The sequence below is a fragment of the Oryzias latipes genome, chromosome 7 (assembly GCF_053564925.1).
Source record: "Oryzias latipes strain Hd-rR chromosome 7, Olatipes_Hd-rR_3.1".
Classification (NCBI taxonomy): Eukaryota; Metazoa; Chordata; class Actinopteri; order Beloniformes; family Adrianichthyidae; genus Oryzias; species Oryzias latipes.
Window position 1 is genome coordinate 26845966 of NC_136243.1, and position 17617 is coordinate 26863582.

Consider the following 17617-nt stretch of genomic DNA (forward strand, 5'->3'; position numbering starts at 1 on the left):
CATTTTTATAGTTGATATTAGGCAGAACTGCTTGTGTTTCCTGAAAGGCTGCAGAATTGGAAATCCAACCTCATCTTGTTTTCAGAAATCTTCCTGAATTGAGACTGTGAAACGATCACATCTGCACACGGACATTCTGCCCCGCCATCCCCGGAAATCTCTATCACTAGGTGGCATTGTTACACCACAGGAGCAAAGAATGACAATGAACTATACAACTATTGCCATGGCAACAGCATTTTTACAGGTTTTCCTTTTCAGGGCACTTTGTACCTTTCAAAAACGATAAAGTCTGGGACAAAATTCACTGTATAAGTATCAGCAAGCAGCTTTAATATGCACACTGGTATACATTTAGCACTTTAATGATGGAATTTTAGCCTTGTTTCATTCATTTCTCCACTCTTGAGTATGTTTTTCCTTCCATCAGTCTCTTGTCTGACTAGTGTTGACGACACTGGTCAAGGTTATGGGTCAGCACTACACACTGACGTCATTTAACAGGAAGACACAAATTCTGACAGTGATTATTCTTTTTTTAAATTATGCTTCATGGAAAAGGGGGATGGCATCGATAATTGGACAACGTATATTGCATGTTTGAATTTTTATTTTATATGTTATACACTTATACAGCTACCTGCTTGCTTCATAGGTTAATTGATGTTTCGAAATTGTCCCTAGGTGTGAATGTGTGTGTGGCCCTGCCTTTGCCCAATAATATCTGGGTTGGCTCCAGCAGAGCCGTTACCCCAAAGGGGATTTAGCGGTTTCTGAAGATGGATGAATGGATAAAATATTTTATGTATTTGTGAAAAAAGTGCACCTATGTGGTACACAAACAAAAACTGTGTGTTTAGTTGGCCTAAAATGATTTTAGAAAAATAGTTTCACGTCTTGAATATCAGATCTAGTGATCAAATGCTAAATGTATTGACAGAATGGAAAGTCCATTAGAGTATTCACATAAAAGCAAGCCCCCTAAACATGGTGACACGTGTTAACTGTATGAGGTGTGACTAACGAAGGTTGATCTTTGTATTCTACCTTCAGTGAAGCTTCGTCTATACATCAGCATTTAAAAAATGGAACAAAAGCACATGAACTGACAGGATGTTTCCGCTCTTCTGTAGCAGAATAAACAACACATTTTTCAGCCATTGTGGTAATTGGGTTTAATTGTTCACAGAGCAGACATGGATCTGCTGCTGCTGCTGCTGCTGCCGGAGTATTGACTGAACCCAGATGGGTGTGGAGCATTATTGTGCAAACAGTGACATAGTCTATAGCAATCACTCAGCATTCTACAACAAAAGAACAGGTAGAAGCAGCTAATTAGTATTTGGGCACTTTAAATGCAAGCAGATGGCAGACATGAAAAAGGCCCCTGTGCAGATATTTTTGTCATGAGATGTTATAAAAAATATAAATAATAATAAACAATCTTCAGAGAAGGTTTAGTTTTAAAACTTAAGTGAGCTCTAAACGACAGTGTGTTAGTTCGTTTGAAAGGTGCACGCAGGGAGGGCCACGCCCCTCCTGCGTGCACACGTGGGCAAAATATTTCCCCATACCTTGTATATATGCTCACATATTGTACTTAAATACTCGACACGCTTTGTAGCAGCCATCACGTGTCCTCTGACCCCATTAACTTCCAAAATAGAGCGTCCTGTGGAGGCTGGACTCCCTGTTACTTGCTGCCAGCGCACTTTCGGCTGTCGCTCAAAACAACAGTTTGACGCGCCGGAAGGCTGAGGCTCCAAAGACGCACCAAAGTTACGCACAACTTTTTCTCGACACAGGCGCATTGGCGTGTCTCCGAAGTGCGGGTGTGTGCTCAAAACAAACCTGACTCTCCTGTAACGCAGACTGAAAACTCGCAGGAAAACGAGCGAGTCCTGTCATCTGCTGCTGATCTGCGTATGGGTGAGTTTGACTGTTTGTATTGGGTTTGGGGGGCTTTTCAAGACCAAAACAAACTACGTTTTCCCGTTAAAGCATGATCATAAAGAGATGATAATAGTAATACATCCAACTAAAGAAGTGCATATCTCCATGACAACTGGGAAATAAAAAAAGTAAAGCAATTGAACAAACAAATATTGCCAGAAAAAGGTTTGGTATCCCCTATAAATGCATTTAAAAACACATTTTGGATTGGTGATTAAAAATCAGATGTGCTTAGATCTAGTTCTGTCAAAGCTGTAAAACACATCAGATCCATTCTGTGAGTGTGAAGGGGAATGCTGGTGGGAAAATTGATCTGGAAACTATAAAAGAAACTTGGTTCTTCTGAACTGGGAAACTTTAGATTAAGCCTTTTTTTAAATACCTGAAATGAAATATGATGACCTCAGTAAGCATTTGATATGTTTAAATGTCTAATTCAAGTTTTCAGTTGAAGCTTTTAAAGAATACAGGTTGTTCTGCTAGATAAGCGTCCTGTCTGGTGTGTTTCAGGTTCTTCTCATTACGGCAAAAGGTTTACAGGAATCCCTAACATCTCCTGTTATGTACATGTTTTTTTTTTATAAATGTATAATAATATAAAATCATAGCTGTACACAGTTTAATACAAAGCACAAAAACAATGAAATTGCATGTTGTTTAGCGGGTATCACTCACAAACTTCTGACTGGATTTTAATTTAGATTCACAAGTTCAGTTAGATATATGGCTCAATAAGAAATGATTGATTCAAAAATTCTTTTTTTAGAAGAAAAGCAGTTTTAACGTAAAGTAGGAAAACTGATGGAATGTTTCTTGCAGTAAAAATTAATAGAAACTTTTTTTTGTCGGCCAAAAACAAAAAAAAATTATTATCAGATTATATTTTTTTTAGCCCAAATAACAATAAAGTTTAATTGGTAATGTTTTATATAAAAAAAAAAAACTAAATCTGCATCTTGAATTCTGTCTGTCAAAAGTCATCCAGGCTATTTTATTTCAGGATTTTGTTTTTCAGGGCAACTGGACTTTAAGAGGTTCATCTAAGATGTCAGCATATAAAAAACGGGAATTTCCTCTCAGCTGTTAGAACGGAAGAAGCTACTCAGATTAGGAGCAAAACGTCTTCTAGATTAACCGTTTAAAATCCCGAAGAACAGAATCTTTTGATGTTTTTTTTAATACTTTAGAAATCTTCTTATATATACAATATATTTTCTGCCGTTTTCTTGGTTTAGAAGTACACCAATATTATGAAAAACACAAAAAAATGAATATTTTAAACATTAGTGTATTGTGTTTCTGCTGTGTTTAGCTGCTACAAAGTACAGCTTCAATAATAACATTAAAAGATAACTATCTAGACTTTTTCATTGTCTGTGATAAACTATAGTGTAAAATAGACCCACCATGTTGCAGAAATCGGCTAAAAGCCAATGCCATTTCATGATTTCTATCAACAGATTTATAAGAAATTGCTTGCCAAAGGAACTATTACACATTTTCTTGCAAAACTGGGTCTTAAATGAAGACTGATAAACTCTCAGATGCTTTTAAAGGTGTACTTTATAAGATACATTGACATCCGGCAGCAGAGGTGGCACACTGGAACACAAAGAATTATGGGAAAAGCTTCTCCTTTTCCCTTCTGGGCCATTGAAGCAACATGTCAGAGCAAAATTGTGGTGGGCTGAATAAAATGACACATTTGAATATAAATGTTTGTCACTCAGCGATGACTGTGTTGTGCAATGATGCTGTGCAAAAACACTGCATTGTGCAACCTGTCAAAAAACATTCATAAAAAACTCATGAGAAAAACTTTACTGTGCTGCCTTTACTAGTTTAAAGTGTAAAAATGATCAAAAATAGATGAAAATGCCAAATTAAGAAGTCATTGTGTAAGTGCAGCTACTACTATTGTAACTTTACAATGTAATTACAAAAGACTGATCTTAAAACTTCGACACAATCAAGTTGCAATCAACCCTTTCAAAGAAATTTTGCATATAATTTTAGGGTAATTATTAAAGCTAATATTTAGTGTCAGTAGATCAGCGGTTAATATGGCACAACAATCCTTTTTTCCCTCCTGACTGAGTAGACACTTGCAGATATTTGCAACAACACCTTGTGTCTTTAAGTGTTTAACTTCCCCTTTTTCAACAAAATAAACTGCAATTAAAAAAGTATGGAGGAGTTTTCTGTCCCAAACTTTAAGCAAGTGTTTCAGCTATAAAACTTGTTAAATGAAAGCAGTGACTTCACATGGAATGGCCCTAAAGCGAATAGCTCCACAGTGGGATTGTTGACGAAAAATAAGTGTTACAAGGTCCCAGTAAATCACCTCCCGCGCCTTTTACAGAGATTCTACTCTCAGTGACAGGTATATCCAGAATGTGTTACAACACGCTTGGCATGCTGTCTCCACCTTCCTCAATCACTCGTCAAAAACACCGGATAGCTCTCTGCCCATCAGCAATTGTATAATTAGAGCCTACTGCTGTTTCTGGCTTAAACCCTGAATTTACAGAGGTGGAGAAACAAACAAAAGCTCCGCCTTCATGCCTACACGCGATACAAAAAAAATGCTGTTATGTGCTCCTTTGCACCAATACACTTTAATTTTGTGCATAGAAAGATTTCAATGCAACCAAATGTATTGTGGCAGAATGGAGTATATTTAGCCTCTGTCAGCATCTGAGCAGCTCATTGTTATCCATTAGAAGCAGCTAGTGTGGTGTAAGAGCCTTACCAGGCAGGGGGTGAGTCTCTAAGCCACTTAATCATTGATGCGCTGGCAAGAGCAAACCCCTTGGCAGTCGCTTATTGTCAACAAAATTATGGTATCAACATGAAGCTGCTGACTGAAAGAACATAACATAAGTTAATAATCTAATTTAGCGGCCGAATAAACCTAACCTGATGGCAAATAACTTTTCTTGTCTTCCCCCTCCTGAGACATTTCAGGGGGTGCACCAAGTGCGATGGCTGTTTTCGCCTGAAATTGATTTTTGCGTTGGAACTTTTTTGATGAGGTTGACGGAGTTGGATATTTCATTAATTAGAAGAGGTGGGAAGAAAAGTTAGAAAATCAGTCCAGTCATTTGGTGGCTTGCGTGGATAAAGGTTTTTCATTATCACATTAAAGCTGTCAAATAGACACAAGAAATTGCTGGTTGCTACTGAGAAAAGCAAACTTTAATGCAAAGGAGAAATGGACTTTAAATCCTCCACTATAATCAAAACCTAAGGAAAATTATATTTGATTACTTTGATTTTTTTTTCAATCTCTTACACATCGTTATTCCCAGAGAAAGCATCTGTGGATTAGAGATTTTAATGCTGTTAAAGCTCATAATCTTGCAATAGAGCATAGTGAAGAATAATAGAAGCGATCATTGTTCTGCAGAATCTGCTCTTTGAAGTGAAAGCAGAACTTTTCATGCATGTTGAGTCATCTTAACTGTTGAATCTTTCTTCTTTTTCCATCTCAGTGAGTTTGATCCACCAAAAACTGATTATCAAAAGCTAAAGTAAAAACTCTTTAAAGACCCACTCTGATAAAATCGTGTTTTTGGTGTTTTTAACATGTTCATGTAACACTTTTCTCCTGATGGAGAACATACATAAAGATAATTACGATAAAAGTTTTCATCTTTTATTTATTAATTGATTAAATATTTCTTTATTAAAATCATTATAATTTGGGAGCAGAGGAAAAAATTCTGTTTGAAAAAGCCTTTACTTGTACGTAAACGTCACCATATGACTGGATCCTTGTATGTCTTCTTTTTCTTCGTCTGAGCTGGTATCTGGCTCAAAACTCTACGTTTGGATAGCTCTCATATTGCTCGCCATTTTTGTTACACTACTAATATTAGGTTGGGGGTTTGAGGGGCTGTAAGCTAGCAGGAGAGAGTGTAAACAAATCCATGATGTAAAAGGAAGGCAGGCCCATTCCAAGGCAGCTGTACTGTCTAAAACTTAGAAGCAAATTTCTGGTGAACTCTTGCTGCTTTGCAGAAACTATGTCCTAGAAAACAACACAAGCTTTTTGGATTTGGGCTAAGAATGCCAAAGTTGTAATTAAAAAGACCTCTGGGAATGCTTCTACTATAGATACAAAAATGGGAATTTATGACTGAAACTCTTTTCACAATTTCCTTTGTGTAAACGGCCAACTTGGGCTTTGACCCTCTCTCTTTGAGCCTTCCCCTAATTTTTCTTTTCAATTATCACCCTTCAATTGTGACGTGTTTGTCCAAAACTGGCTTTTTTAGAGAAACGTCAGCTGTGATGTTTGTACCAGTTGACGGTGTTTATTGCTGGGCTTCAAGGACAGCTGGTTTGTGTTTGGAATGCTCTCGACATATTTAGACAGAGCTACTAACACACAGGAACTTCCAGACACTCAGCACATCATCTCAAAATAGAGATGCTACTGTCAGAAGGGGATTTCTTGTCTATCCTGTCCTGTCTGAATAAAAAGTATCTGAGCTTCACCTGTCAGGGGCTTAGGTGTCTACTCTTAAGATAAATTCAAAGTCAAATCTTTCATCCGACAAACAAGCATTCTGGTTACCATGGAGTTTGCTTTCCTGCGTTTTGGCACCAACAGCTCCAGAGATTGAAGGTCACGACCTCTCGGGTCAACAAATGTTTGGGTAAATCAGCGCCTCACACAGGGGGCACAAATAACTTTGAACCCTGCCTGAATTGGATCATCCGGTTTAAGGGCGGTCATGTGTGCCGCCCTCAGCATGCCTCCATCCCTTGTGTCACAGCTTCAGGAGCTTTTGAACAAGTTTGTTGGACAATAGACTGCATTCCTCCCTGTGAGTGAGGAACGGTCCGTTGGCACTTCAAACTCTCTTCACAGGGTTCATCAAGACAGTTGCTTTTTAACAGAGCAACCACTGTTTGGACTGCTCTTCATGTCAAACGCTCAGTGGAAGAACCATAAATGCAGAAATCTGCCGTGTCACACTCTTTCCTATGATGGTTATCTTGATCGCCAGTCCACAAGAAAACAAGGTTGTTCTGGCATATACTGAAAATGTATCATTGGAGAACTGTTTGATTTTGCTATGCTGCACATTCAAAACTATTTGTAACTAAATGGCAAGCACTTCTTAAGAAACAAGTGCTTGCTTGATTGATAGGAGGATTTGGCTTTGATGCATCCCCACCATGTTTATACATGCTCTAGTGCTGTAAAAACTAAGATAATTGCTTCATAAGTCATGACAGGTTCCCACTACTACAAAATGAGTAAATAGGTGTCAGACATGCAATTCCCTCTGTGTTGCAGTGTACATGTTGTCCAGATTTTCATGAAAGTGTAAGCTATTTTGGCAATGAAGGTTCTCATTCGTCCCGGTAATGTTGTCTTGAAGTCATCATGCAATTATATTAAGGGTGAAACGATTCATTTGAACAACGATTCGATTCATATCATTATTTGTAGTTTGACAATATGATTCATAGTTGATATTGGTTCATTTTGAACAATCCGATTCCCTCACCTAAAATTAATCCAGGACATCTTTGGCCAAAAGTTAAATAAAGACCTAGGTACTTAACAGTGCAGGTGATGTGAACTCATTGAGTTTCTTGCAAGATAATCAAGTGTAAATTACTGTGTACAAACAAACAAGTAAACAAGAATTAATGGCAAATCCATTCACATTTTAGTTTCCTAAAGTTCAGCCCACTGTTGTCTTTCCACATCAAAATAAAACATTAGAACATTCTACCACACTGTATGGTCATGTCTTTGCTAAATTCAAAGTATTTCCACACATTGGACTGGAATGATGGTTGATCATATTTTGCTGCCATCATGTGTGTTGTCCGCTGTGATGCACTTGGTCGGTTTTACGCTACAGTAACAAAAATCTCCCGTACCTCTTTCGTAATGGTATTTTGCAATAATGATTATAATCAATATATTTAATTTTGAAACTATTTTAAAAGTTATAGATCGATTCTGTATAGTGTCTCTTTCAAAGGTTTTAAATGATTTTAAACTGTATTGATATTTATGTAATAATACAGTAAATCCTTCAGAGGGTAGATGTGATTGTTAAGTGTGGTTCTGCCTGAGTACTAAAGACTTGGTGAGTACTGTGGATTTGGTGTAACTGTAGACAATTGAAAGTATTTTTTTTTTGGATGAAGGAAGCATGTTGTAGGAAACACCTAGACACTTTTCAATCCTTTACATCAGGGGTCGGCACGTGGGGCACGCAGAGGGAAAGACAGTGGCATGCTATCAGATCTGTCGTCTGCTTGTATTTTTCGGATTTAAAAAACGCTAGTTTGGGTGACAATGAGCTTTTTTCCACGTATGGGGTCATAAGGAAAGGGTCTAATTCATGCAGCGCTGTTACTGTGACCCCTACCACCTATATAAATACTGCCACTTCTTTTCCATTGCATTTTTCATCAAGTTCAGACCACTGATGTTTTTCCATATAAAAATAATACAAATGGAAGATTATTAGAACATTTTACCACACTGTATGGTCACATGTTGCTGACATAAAGTTATAAACTCAGTGTCATGGTTTGAGTTTGTTTTGTCTTGGTTTTTGTTTTAGTTCTTGTTCTGTCTTGTTTGGTTCTGTTTCCTGTTTTATTTTGAAAGGGTTCCTGTCTTGTCACGTTTTTGAGTTTTACTTCCTTTGGTCCCCATCTGCCCTGATCGTGTTCACCTCTGTCTTGTCTGCCCTGCTTGTATATAAGTCTTGTCTCTGCCTTCCTCTTGTGCTGGTCCATTAACTTCTGCTCATGTGTTTCACGTCCTCTGGTCATAGCGTCCTTGTTCCCTGTTTCTCGTCACGTCACAGTAAGTTTTCGTTTTTGTTTGGTCATCCTGCTCTGCAGCGCTTTTTGTTCTGTTATTAAACCCTTTAGTCCTGAACCCGTTGGCCTCCCGTCTCTGCATCTGGGTCCTACCGGCTCTCGAGCCTCCCCCGCACATGACACTCAGTTTGTTGAGTAATAACCAAGCAAGGTCAGATTAAACCCAGACATTCTTTCTGTTCTGTCAAACGTCAACATAACATGTGAACAAGTTTTAAAATGAATACTACAGCTGATCGCCACTCTATTTACTATAATCACGCTGTCCAATAGCAGAAAATGTATATGACTATAATTGGCAAACTAATGAAAAACATTTAATTTAAATGCAATAAAAGCATCATCACAAGATTAACTTACATTAAATTACTCAAGACTTGTCTCATAATGTAACATAAGCCCAAAGCATACAGCTATTTTTTTCATGTTGATGGTTGTGAAGTTCTATTGTTGGTATTTTGTTTTGATGTAGCCAATCCTATTGTTGTAGGTATGACAAACCACAAATGCAGTACTTTTTTTCAAACAAACATAGTTGTAATACTTCGGCCTATTTTCCTTGTGCAACATTGTTATGTAAGCACTTTGTTTAAGTTAATGCTAAAATATGTTTTAAAAAAGCTGTTTGACCTGCTGTTTGTGAATGAAATAAGATTTCAGATATATTGAAAATGTTTTAGCATTTTTTTGGTAGTACACTTTGCACTATAGTTAATGATGGCCCAGTTGCTAGGGAGAAAAATCCAAAATGCTTTTGAAATAAAGTTTCTTTGATTGATTGATTGATCAACGTTGTTGACCCCTGCTCCACACTGTAATTGATTCTATATAAAAATCTGCTAAAGTTAAAATCTTTTTGGTTAATTTGCAGATTTTTTTATCCAAATACCTGTAAAAATATAGTTTTAAGCCAGATAAAGTCATGGGTCACAGTTTCAATTCAATTATGTGTTTATTTTTCTGTCAGTTTGTCCTGCACACCCTATATCTTTTGTTCAGTTATGGTACGTAATGGAATCATGGTGGTGTACATGATGCTCGGTTCATCATATTCCCAAGCCCTCTTGGTTACGGAGTTTAGATAATACAGGGATTAACTTTGACCCGAGTATCCATAATTTTTCTCATCTACCGCTCATACACATCATAACAACAGGCTCTGAACTCAGTTTGTTTTCCTGCTGATGGAATTTCATTCATATGCTAATGAGTTTGATTCCCATGGATTTTTTTCTTCTGTGCCACATATATCACCCCCGAAAATGTCTGCACCCTCCCCCTTACTGCTTTACTTCTCTTTCCAATCCCTTCATGCCCCCCCCACTCATAGTCAGGATCACAGCCCTGCTCCCTTTAATCTTATCAAAAATCAATCCAGATGCTGATTTTTATCTGACATTGAGGCGCATGGAGCATCTGGAGAATCTTGTCTATCTATAAAATCTGAAACATTCATTTTCAGACATTAATAAACAACATGAAAAGTCTTGCAGGTGACTTATTTACAACAGAGTGCCGCAATAAAAGAAGACAATAAAAGTCATGTTAACTTTTGAAATGAAAGAAGTCAAGATTTTACACAAATAAAGCTGCAAAATTATGAATAACAAGCAACAATTTACCAGAATTAAGTCTTTTTTTTTAGTCTTTAAAAAGTCGTAATTGTACAAGTACACGGTCTATGAAAATAAAACATTACATTTTTTTTATTTTTAACAAACCTGTCAATGATCATGTCAAAACCCAGAGTTTTTGACATAGCAGCTGACTAAGTCTTTCTGACGTTGCCCAAACTACATTGCTGAAATGTTTTGGCTAAATTGTGAATCGGTTACATCACAGGCTTCATCAAAGATTTCAAAAGATGGAAAAAATGGCCTGGCATGTGGGTTTACTTGAATTCACTAGAATACATTATGGTATTTTTCAAGGCAGGTTTGATCAGAATGATCCTTTGACAGTAAAGCAACATTTTGTTCATTCCTTTACCATATTTTCTGCACCATTAGGGGCACTTAAAAGCCTTAATAAAAAAAAAAAAGCAACAACAACAGTGCACGTTAGAATCCAGAGCACCTTATATATGGAATAATTCTGGTTGTGTTTACTGATGTCAGTGCTATTTTGAGAGGTACAAGGGGGAACGAGGTTGGATATATTGTGAATGTGTGCAAACAAGGTTGAGAACAACAGGTATTGTGAATACTGCAGCGTGACTAACCTGTAGTGTGTCACAAGCAAGAATTATATTTACTGTAAACATAGTTAATAAAATCTGACTGACTGTTTAGCTTATCCCTGACTCTCGTCTCGCCTAATTCGCCTTGTAGTTTGGTGCACCTTATATATATGACATCAATTAAAAAATCTACAACTTTATTTATTTTTTTCACTAACTTGTCCTGTCCAGCAGCTGAGCAAACAGATGAGAGCTGAAGGCCTCTTTTGTTGGACAGATTTTAATGTTACAATAGGGAGTTATGAATCTTTGGACAAACAAGGGGTATCTTTGTACTGAAATGGTCTATTCATTGACAGTGTGCTTTATAACCCAGTCTAGACCTAATGCAGAAAATACGGTGTGTTTATCACCTTTGCATTGAAATGCAGGTGTGCCCTTCTACTTAGGTGGTTTCACCTCTCAGAAAACTTTCTGATAAGTTTATCTTATCAAAAGAAAAAACAATGATGTAGGAAAGACAAGTACAGTTTATTTTTTAACATTTGATGAACAGTATAGATTTGTGGTAATTTTTGTTAGATTGTGTAATGATAGGTTTTATTTGGACTTCATTAATGCTAATAGCAGCGCTGTGTGGGAATCTGAAGCAGTGACAGACTTGGGTGACACGCCCAGGGGCATGCTGCATCCCGGGTTACAGTTCTTGTGAACAGGCTTTGCCTGATACTTGTCTCTGAATGTATGATGCACCTAATTGTTTAGTCATTTCAGTTATTTAAACAATGATTGAAGCTGTCATGGCTCGTCGACAAACTGGAATATTCAAGTTTTAAATAATTTGCAGATTGATCTGCCCCAATCCGTTTTTTACAATTTCCTCTGACATTTCATAAACCAGCTTCTAAACTTCCGACGCAACACTTTTGTATCCCAAAAACTCTCTTTAATGAACCTTTCAAATGATTGCGCCAGCCAGAACAAACACTTTCATTCATGGTGATCCAGAAATGCAAATTAAGTGGTCGTGACACTTTCAAAGAGGCACCTCTTTGATTGCCATTGGCTCTGAGCCCTAGAGGTGCTGAAACACAGATTGGAAAACTAGCTGAAACTAAAAATGAAAAGGAAGTACATTCTAAAATTACACAGCATAACATTTGTCAACTCTCCTTGGTGCTGATGTTCTATTCTTGTATTTTTAGCCTAAAAAGATGAGTTCAGTTATTCATGACTAACATGCAAGTTGTGCTTGTGACAGTAGATTAGTCACAGATAAGATGATGAGTCAAACTTTAAAGATCCATGTTCAGTTTTCACAAGGAAGGCTAGATGTTTTTTCACTCTTGGGTTAAGTAGATGTACTTAATAAACTGAACAGATCTTGTGAATGGCCAATCTGTCTGTAACCACACACCTCCTTAAAGAGATGCTTGACTTGGAGAGGAGGGGATATTTAGGGTTAAATTAACAGCGTGGAACACTACCCTTCGCCAAGTCAAAAAACAGATACGTCCGCTATAAAGACTCGTAGCACACAGCAGCATTATGCAACTCACAACAAATGTTCAGGTGAATAACCAATTCTTTATACATGCTCAGCAATAAGAAAGTACTTTATATAAATACATACACAGCAAAAACTGGAGTGTTGATTCAACTCCCACAGAGTTAATATAAACATTTTTTCAGGGTTTATATAGCTCCACACTTTTTTGAGTTAAATTAACATTTTCAAAATAGTTAAATTATTCAACAACGAGTCAGAGTCACTTGTTTAACTCAATTATTATGTTAAATTAACACTGAGTCAGAGTCACTTGTCAATAAATATGTTAAATTAACAGTCAGAGCTCCTTCTTAACTCTGTAAACTTAACAAGACACTAAAATACCCAAATAAGTGTTTCTATTAAATAATTAGCTAAAACTTTTTATCCATTACTATAATACGATACAATAGTTAAAATGATATAACCGACATTGAAATAATTCCCAAAAGATGTAATTTAAAAAAAATTTTTTTTTTTTTTTTTTTTTTTTTTTTTTTTTTACATGTCGACAGGTGGACATTTTTGCAACTAACAGGTGTGTTTATAACATTTGAGTGTGTGTGTGGACAGGCTCCGCCCTTTTTTTTTTTTTTTTTTTTTTACATTTAAACCTTACCATAATGATTAACAACCAGTAAACTTGTTGCTTTATGCTGCTTCATGGTCTTATCCCCCTTCCCCTCCTATTATCACCCCCTACCCCCCCTCTCTCTAACATCCCTCTCTCTTCTTCCCCTCTTTCCTTTTCCGTCCGGTCCAACACCAAAGATTTTCAGACATGTTTGAAATTAATAAAGTTTGGCCTCAATTACAAAAGGGGTTTATTCAGACATACCTTTGGTTTGTCTGAAGATTAATAACCCCTCTTGTTAAAGTAAAATATGTCCAACCCAAGAGGCCCTCAGCTCTCATCTGACTGCCCAGCTGTTGGACAGGACAAGTTAAAAAAAAAATAAAAAAATTTAAAAAAATATTTAATAGTTTACTCCCATGCAGTCAAATAAAACATATTACATGACAGAATAACAAAAAAAAACTTGGATGAGAGTGGAAAAAAAAAAATTTGTTCAACGTTGCTATGAATAATGTTGAGGTGCTTTCTAAAGCCTGCATGAGTTTGACACTGAAGCTGATGGGTAACAAAACAACTTGAACTTTGGTCCAGGATAATAACCATGTTCACCTTTTATTTGTGAAATCAACTGCTGACTGCTGGGAAAAACTTTCTTGCACAAAAAACAAATAAGCATTTTGCTCAAAATGCCTTTAATTGCCCTGGCTTTAAATCTGGGTTGTGAGAAGCACCTCCTGACTAAGGAGTTTGGCTCTCATGTCTCGAACTCTTGGTGACACCTTCATTTTACCCATATCAATATTGTAAACTGGAGTCTGCAAAAAGGTGTAGAAATTCAGAAGTGCACCATCATAAGACACACTGAAAACAAAATGAGCTTTTTTCATCAAATGCCCAGAGGGAGCAGTTTGCCTGGCAAGGGATGAGACGCTTGTCAAATGAGATGTAGAACCTGTTGATGTTCCTCTTTTCGCGACCGACGGCTAGGAGGTATGGCTGATTGTTCTGCTGATTCTGAAGATGCTCTTCCGAACTGCAGCAAGACTGAGGTTTAAAAGGGACATTGGACACTCAAGTCAGAAATAGCACTGCACAAGTGAACACAAGCATTCTATGTTAAAGTAAACTTGCCTACAATTTGTTTCATTTAACTCTTCACCAGTTTTAAACATGCTCAAAATTAACAAATATAAAATTACCTTGAGAGAGACAATAACTTTTTCAACTGCATCAGAGGCACTGATTTTTGGAGATATAACAGCAACAAAAGCGAGGCCATCTCTCTGTCATAAGCTATGGACAAAGAATGACTTAACAGTAAAGACTTAAAACAATTATCATAAGAGCAAAAGGCAGTCACTCTGTTGAAAATGTTGAATAATTTCAAACTCTGCATGTCTCGAGTAGATATGTGCCACAATAAATAACAAAATGACAGCTATATTAAGTAGGCGGCAAAGCAATAGCTGGGAAACTTAAATATGCTCCTAATAATGTGATTTAACAAACCTGCATTCAAGTGTTCCCGTGGTTACCTAAATTATGTGCATTTTACTATTTATCAACTAATGGATGACCTTAAGCACTCACACCAAACTTTAATGCCAAAAGACTTCATGATCTTTTAGGTCATTGAACTTTTAAAGACTTTCACGAAGCAAAGTACAAAAAAAGTTATGTTAATAAAGTATTGAATTGTAAATACAATTCATTGCCTCATCACTTCCTTGTGGATTCTCTGCTGAATGCAACAACTGATGAAGCCCTGGTGTTGAGGTGAGCTGCTTGGCCTCTTTTATAACATTGCATCTAAAGATTGGGTCCCATTTCTGAAGCAGCCGGTTGGATACCTCGTCATTAAACAAAAGAATGAAGTCTTGACTCACCTATGAGAAAGACAATATACAACCACAACACTCAGCACATTTCAAGTAGTTATCAACATACCACTGCATACTTACCAATCCTTTGGTATCCAGGAATCTTGAGAAGATCTACAGGATGTCAAGCCTTTTGTCTGAGTCATTGATGAGTTTTTGCCGATGCTGAAAGGTCTCTCTCATCTTTCGAAAAATTAGTGTAGTATCTGGACAACATTAAAGACAATGTAATGTTTTCAACTTTTGTGTGTTGTCCACAACGTCTTAAGGCCCGTACACACCGGGACGAATATTCGCCAGGCGTTATTCGCCAGCGTTTTTCGCCACGTTTTTTGTGTTCACACCCAGGCGATTTTCGCTGACGATGAGCCGAGCGAACATGCAATTTCATTCCCTGACATTAGATGGCGCTTAATGTAAACAGAAATACTCCTGTACACAAGGTGGCGCTGCGCAACTTTACGCTTCTTAAAGTCGCTTTTCCCTCAGAAGAAGAGAGCAAGTATTTACGCGCTTGTCAGAATCATACAAAGAAAACATGAATATTTCAAGCACCAGTAGCTCCAACTGGTGCTTGGTTCAGGGATATTTTAGAATGTCCGTCATTATTTCTTCGCTGCTGTGTAGACGCTACACGGCGTCCATCTTCTTCGCTGGTATGTGTGTTCAGCAAGGCAGTTTTGTGTTTGAGCGCCCCCAAGTTGTGTTTTACTGTAACTTCAGAAGCTCCAGACACGTGTGCAAAAGCGCCATTCTCATTGGTCGAATAGATTTCGACATGACGCGTCGAAAAAAAAAAACGAACCCGAGGCGTTTTTTTTTTTTTGACGCTCTGACGCGTGGCGTTTTTTCGCGTCGGTGTGCACACTCTCATTGGTGCCCTTTGTTTAGTCACGAGGCGTTAAACGTCGGCGAAAATCGCCGGCGAAATTCGTCCCGGTGTGAACAGGCCTTTAGAAGGTCATTACATAACCGTTTTGCATGACCAGAGACCAGGCAAACACCAGTTCGTGGTCTTTTAAAAACTGTTTGCCTGATAAACAAAAGTTTTTTTTTTGTATTTTAGTGTGTTTTATATTTGCTTTCAGCACTTGTGCATAATTACTTTATCAATATGTGATATGTAGCCATGAGGGGGGCCAAGCCAAGTTCTCAATAAGCTGGTCCTAACCCCAGATAAATACAGAGGGTTGTGTCAGGAAGGGCATCTGACATAAAATCTTTGCCAAACTGAATATGCGAATCAGACCTATGATGGAGGAAGCCGATTCTCTGTGACGATCTCTGAAGGGACAAGCCCGAAGGAAAAGAAACTATATCAATATGTTATCTTAAAGTAAAAATGTATACATTGAACTTTATTAACATAAATTTTTTTATACTTTGCTTCGTGAAAGTCCTTAAAAGTTTAATGACCACACTATCATGTGGTCCACCTTACACTGTTTTGCAATATTTTATTTCTTTTCTTTTTTTACTGGACTGTCCTAATTGGCTGTAGAGCATTGTCAGTCAATCTCCTCTGTACCGTATCTCATGTATGTGTCCAGTTTACTACACAAATCTTCGATTGCGATCAGATCTTAGTTTTCATTCTTTATTGCCGGACCTATTTTTCTACAATAGCTTGAACTTTGAGAGTTCAAACAAGAGAGCAAAGTGTGAAAATGTTCATGTCTAAGAAAAGTGTATAAAGTGTGTAGTGAATAGTTTTTACAGCTTTGAAACATCGGTAATCTTACTTTGCAGATTTCACCTATTGGGAGTAACATAACCCTTGTGATAAACAAGGGAACACTTGTTACGGTTTCTGTTTCCTTGCCCTTGTGGTTTGTTTCCTTTTTGTTCTGGCATGTTTTGAGTATAACTTCCTGTTTTATTTTGTAGGGTTTCCTGTTTCGTTTTTGTTGTGAGTTTTACTTTGGTTCCCCATCCTTCCTGATTGTGTTCACCTGTGTCTCGTTTGTCTGTATGTATTTAAGTCTTGTCATTCCCTTCCTCCTGTGCTGGTCCATAGTATGTTAGTCTGCTCTCCCCGTTTCGAGTGTTTCGAGTGTTTAGTGTTTCGAGTTTCTAGCCTGCCATCTGCCGTCTGCAGTGGTTTTGGTTTTGTGTCTTTAGTTTTGTTTATTAAAGCCCCCGTTCCCCTGCAACCTCCTGCCTCCTCTCCTTCTCTGCGCCTGGGTGCTTCCTCCCTTCTCCCCCGTTACAACACTGGTATTTTTTTTTATTATATTTATCCTTATTATTATAAAGATTTGACATCTGAAAAAAATCTGCAAACACAAGTTTGATGTACTGCTTTACATCATGTAGAGATGCACACTACATTGTATGGTCATAGTGGCTACTAACTGTAAAAGTCCATAAATCATACACACGTGACAAGATTGAGTCCTTAGACTCATTTTTTGCTCAAATGATGATTATTGTTAGTTTATCATTTCCTATATCTTGTTGTCTTTTTGTTTTTTTTGTAGGACAGCATAAAATATTCATTGGCAAATGAAGCTAGTTACCATGGCAACAGTTCCAATGCATCATTGCAAAGATGACCTTATGTTTATATGCTTCTTATAATAATTACTGACAAGATTGTAGAGTCCACATTT

General features: G+C 37.3%; 1 protein-coding gene across 4 annotated transcripts in view; it reads left to right on the forward strand.

Annotated features, from left to right (window-relative positions):
* Positions 1 to 1579: 1579 nt before the first annotated feature.
* chl1a (cell adhesion molecule L1-like a) overlaps positions 1580 to 17617 on the forward strand; it is a 59346-nt gene continuing 43308 nt past the window's right edge. For all 4 annotated transcript variants that reach the window (XM_078949900.1, XM_020704547.3, XM_078949901.1 and 1 more), the window contains exon 1: positions 1580 to 1929. The gene's annotated coding sequence lies outside the window, so the exon portion shown is untranslated. The remainder of the gene's footprint in view (positions 1930 to 17617) is intronic.